Consider the following 6,000-nt stretch of genomic DNA (forward strand, 5'->3'; position numbering starts at 1 on the left):
AATAACACTGTTCATGATAATGCATTGACTATACATAGGTTTTTCTTCATGTGAAGGTATTTTTACTGTTTCTCAGGTTTATCTTGTGATTGATTGGTTGATTGGTTGATTGATTGATTGATTGATTGGTTTTGATGAAGAAAGCAAAATAAAAAAAAATCTAAAAATCTATTCTTTTCACATGTTCAAACATGGTTCACATAGTAATATTTGAGAATCCATTGTAGGGTTGACAATAAAATGATGAACCTTATTTATGATCAGACTGAATTCTGTGCTTTGCACCTCAAAACTAAAGTCAGATTGCTGCAGTGTTAACAAAGTGTAGGTTATTATAAAGTGTTAAACAAACTATTGGTTCTTCCAAAACGTGCAACAACGGCAGCATCTTGTCTTTTGAGTGTAAATGTCTCCTTTAAGAGCAGTCTGGGTTTCTCACTTTATCCTAGTGGGTAATGAGCAATTAAAAAGGGCCCATGGGTGTTTTAATATAGTAACGACTTTTAGTCTCCTGTCACACACGGGTGGGAGTGACCCATTTCACTCTGACGCCACCCTGAAATCTGCCCCCTCGCCTCTAAATCTGCCCCATTTCAACTCCAGCCCCACTTTCATCTCCATCGCAATATTAATATCCACATCTGGGTTAATTAGCACCGAGACCAGAAACCAGAGCAAAGCACAAGGCATGCTGGGTAGGAGCAGATTTTTCTTTTATCAGTGGCACTTTGAACTTCAGGTTTGGTTACATGCATTGGACTGAACTTCCTGTTGGAAATCTCAGTCAATAGACATTTTTGAGTGCTTTTTTTTTCTTCATTAATATGTTGTTATTTATCATACTGAATAATTGTGTTGATATTATAAATTGATGTATTTAAATATCGTATTTTAGAGGCAGGGACCTAAAAATAAAATGTATTTCTAATTTATTATACAACATGTTTAGGATTTTATACACTGGGACACACACACACACACACACACACACACACACACACATTTATAACATTTAGTATTTAAGTCCCTGTTTCTGGTGTATGCTGATCTAAATGTGCAAACTGTTTTCTCAAGGATTTAAGCCATTTTCAAGATTATAGGGACTGAAATATTAAGCTCATATTGCTCAGCTACTTTTCTGAAAATGTTGAAGTGCACATGCCCATGGTGCTTCTGCTGGTTGTGTTGTGTTGTGATTGTTTTTCCTTGCACTTGGATGGGCTGAGAATGTGAGGATTGTGGCAAACTCTCCGAATCCTGTTTTTGTCTCATGAGTCACTAGGTTTGGTGAGTGAGCACATTCCCGGGTCTCTATGGTAACGGGATGTGTGATATCGACTGGACGGCGCGTGTAGGCTGGAGTGTTTAGCAACGATTGCTGAAGAGTGAAATCAGTAATTCTCTGCTCAGTTAGCAAGTGTAAGCTCTGCCTCTTGAGCCTCTTGAACACTTAGGGTTTGACTAACAAAGAAAGACATGTCAAGGTCTTACTAGTGTCTTTTCATGGTGAGGTCACATTTTCTCCTCAGATAGAGAGAAATTGAGTGATACTGATGGCAACCTCTGCACCGTCGAGAGGGACACTACCTCTGACACTGTGTCCTGTGCTTGTCTCTCCTGTTTTTCAGAAGACAGTTGAGTTATTAATATCTTTATATTAATAAAAAAGAAAGAAATAAACTAAAAAAGAAAAGTTTATTCAACTTTATTCATATTTATTATTATTTGTTCATTAATATTTTGTTTTATGTTTACATTTTTTATATTTTAATAATTTCAAAACTATTATTATTATTTTATTACATAACATTTTAACATATGCAGATTTATAATTTATAAATAAAGATTCAGATTTGAAATAATTTATTAACATTAATAATCATTAGTTGTTATTTTTTATTAATCCATTAACGTGACACAGTACACCTAAAATGCAATAATTAGTATAAAATAATTATATAATAATTTATAAAAATATTTATCATTATTAAAGTTTATTTTATTTTATATTTAAATAAGAAATGTACTAAGAAAATAACAAAAAACAATATTTTTAATATTGTCATTAATATTTGCTTAATATTATCTTGTATTATATACATGTATTATTATTATTACCATATTAAAATAGTGTTCATTTTAAAGAGTGGGTGATTTTAAATAGTTATTTTAAATATTTTAATATCCTCAACAACAATCATTATTTGTCATTTCAGTCATAATAATAAATGAGCAATACTTATCATTTGTAAAATGCAATATTTTTTGTATAGAAATAATATATTAAATAAAATATATAAAATGTACATAAAATAATATATGTTAAGTTTGATCATTAAAAAAATGCTTACATATGCGTACATTTATAAAATGTGGTATGGAATGGGTAAAAAAGAAAAGAAAACAGGTAGTAAACTTGTGATCCCAGATGCATTTGTATTTGTTGACTGGCCTTTTTTTCTCTAGCTTGAGATTCTGAACAAGTGTGTTCTTCAAGACACTGGCTTAATGTCCACGCTGCTGGAGTTCAGTGCAGCCGAGTTTAAAACCATGTTGCCTTATATATTTATATAGAACATTATCAGGAGAATTTCACTGCAACATGAAAAAAAAATAATTCCAGTGGCCCAGATAATGATTTTTATGCCGTGAGTATGAGCTATATACAGTACATATTATAGACACCATAGATATGACCTGCTAGAAATTCCTTAAAGTCATCCCTTCATTGTACACAATTTAATTATTGCATGCATTATGTTCTTGTAATGGGTTTGATATCCAGAGGTAAGATCATGAACTCAATCCAATCATCAAGTGCCCATATTTTTGTGTTAAAAGTAACCTCTCTTCTAATCTCTCTTCTATCTAATCTCTTCTGTCTTTGCTTGTCCTCCGCTGTTTAACATTCTCTAATTCTTCCTTTGCAGAAACACACTGAGCCTAGTTTCCTCTCATCAGTCATGCGTGTCCTCCACGCTGCCATTAGTGACAGTCAAATTACACAGTGCTTAATAGTGAGTTAATGAAGCTTTGGAAGCTCAAACCTGCTAATCGGCTCTTATTCTTCCAGCACAGACCACTGGAGCTCCTGTCATCTGGAATTGAGAAAGAATTTGACGTTAAACTCAGCTGTTTGTATTGTGCAACATCTCACAGCGAGATCACAGGCCTGATTTGATGAGGGGAAATTGAGTGAATATATTAACAGTGATGCCTTTTTAATTTCAAAAGCCTTCCACTGGATCTCTCTGAAGAGTCTGTCTGCGCTGCATCCTAAGATATCATATCTCAGATGAGTACAAATGATTCATTTCCATAGTTACCTCATCTAGAGCGTGCAGATTTTAGATGATGATAAGGTGATGCACATCTCTCGAAGCATGTGTTTATGCTTCTTTTAACATGTGAACTGATAAACTGTGGAATATGCATGATTCTTAACTAAATAATGGCTTAATAATGACAATTCTGACTCGCAGAGCAATAAGCTACAAGACCCAGTTAGAGTAATGCTGAAGCTCGCTTAATAAGAGCATTTCCTCTGGGAAGACCAGAGCCATTATCACAGTATAATTGTCTTTTATTTTTAGTGAGGAAGAACTTTGTCCTGTAGGGTGGAACAGGACACATAACTCTGGTTCATTTGCATCTTTCATGTCATTATATGTTGTGATACAGCAGTGGGTGGAGGCTGTCTCAAATTATTATCAGTTTAGAGGTGGTTCACATCACATCACAGAACACAAAATAGAGATTTTTGGTTTCAGATGTAACCATGTCACAATCAGCATGTTGTTACACTTATGGGGTTTAATAAGATTTTTAATATGTATATATATATATACTTATGCTCACCCAGGATGCATTTATTTAATCACAAATACAGAAACAAATGCAGTAATGTTATGAAATATTATTACAATTTAAAATAACATTTCTATTTGAATGTACCCTACGGAAGTTCTAAGCGGCCACGCATTATAATTTTTTTCCTTTTTGTTTTCTCGTTATAACGACTTAATTTTCTCGTTATCTCGACATAACGAAAGTCGTTTTATCATTATAACGACTTAATTTTCTCGTTATCTCGACATAACGAAAGTCGTTTTCTCGTTATAATGACTTATTTTTCTTGTTATCTCGACATAACGAAAGTCGTTTTCTCGTTATAATGACTTATTTTTCTCGTTATCTCGACATAACGAAAGTTTTTTTTCTCGTTATAACGACATGACAGTTTTACTGTTGCTTTAGTAACAAACTCAACTTTGACAGGCATCTGATGGACAACCATGCAGCGCTCTTACTGTAGCCTATATTTCAGCAAATTTTGCTTCGCCAAGGTAATAACGTCTACACAATATATAAATAAAGGCTGATGAATCACTGTTGGTTTTTCCAGAGACAGTACAACAAACGTTTTATTTTTGTAATTAACATGTTTAAATGGCAACACCACGCCATTAGAGCTGCTTGGATTAAACTCACTTTTAATTTTCCCCTTTATTTTAAATAAAATTATATATAATTTGTAATTTGTAGTAGTCATTATATGATGTGGCAAATATGTGTATTACAAGCTTCCGTTTGAAAAGAGCGTCCATGTGTACGTGTAGTGTATGTGTGTGTGTGTGTGTAGAAAAAAACGATTACAACATTATAGAACAAAACTGAATTAAATTAATCTATGAATTTTACATATACATCACATTTCTCATCAATATGGTTAACAATAAAGATTAGTAATAAGGAAAAGAAGCACATCAGCCTACGTCGTTAAATCCTGTCCTACTGTAGATAAACAGAACATCTCCGCTTATTAACTACCTAATCATGTGCACAAATAAAGATATAGGTGCAAACAGAATACAGTGACGTCAACCTTGGTTTTGATAAGCAGTTATTTTATGACACAGAACGCGTTGGTGAAACTCATGCATTTAGCAGGAACTTAATACACAAAATAACCATATTGATATCAAGCATTTAACAATTATGAATTAATTAAATGTCAGTAATGAGCAAGACTGCACAAATTATAGTGATCACGAGGAAGGAAGTGGATAGTATACAACACCCCATCAGTTATGTTCAGGTCTACATTGCCACCTGCTGGCGCAGTTTTGTAACTTCTTAGAGAAAATTAAGTCGTTATAACGAGAAAATGAACTTCGTTATGTCGAGATAACGAGAAAATTAAGTCGTTATAACGAGAAAACGAACTTCGTTATGTCGAGATAACGAGAAAATGAAGTCGTTATAACGAGAAAACAAAAAGGAAAAAAATTATAATGCATGGCCTTTTAGAACTTCCGTAATATACCCCTTTCAGAATCTGCAAAAAAAAAATATTTTTTTTTTCCTTTAGTACTTCCCTTCAGGGGCTACAGAAGTTTCCCAGAAGACAAATAAAAGAAATTCAAAAAGTTTTCGCCATCATTACTCTAGTCTTCAGTGTTGCATGATCTTTTTGACATCATTCTAATATGCTGGTTTGACGCTCAAGAAGCGTTTCTTTTTATTATTAAAGCTGTAGTCGGTAACTTTTGACGCTCTAGCACAGGGATCCTCAAATCTGGACCTCGAGATCCACTTTCCTGCAGAGTTTAGCGCTAACCCTAATCAAACACATTTTACAAAAGTTACCTACTGCAGCTTTAATGTTGAAAATAGTTTTTCATTATGACTTTATTTAACTTTTTAGTTTTTTAAGTTTATAAAGATATTTACTGTCCTTGCTGAATAAATCATGAAGACGAAAACTGTAAGACCTTTTTTCATATTTAGAACACAAATAAAGATAATTTTGCTGAAATCCAAAATATTTCGGACGCTCCATAGACAGTAATGCAACTACCAAGTTCAAGGCCGAGAAGGACAGTAAGGACATAATTAAAATAGTCCATGTGAAATTAATAATAATAATAATAATAATGCATTTTATTTCATGGCGCCTTTCAGGACACCCAAGGTCACCTTACAAGCAATATACAGGTC

Source organism: Carassius auratus, chromosome 11, assembly GCF_003368295.1.
Source record: "Carassius auratus strain Wakin chromosome 11, ASM336829v1, whole genome shotgun sequence".
NCBI lineage: Eukaryota > Metazoa > Chordata > Actinopteri > Cypriniformes > Cyprinidae > Carassius > Carassius auratus.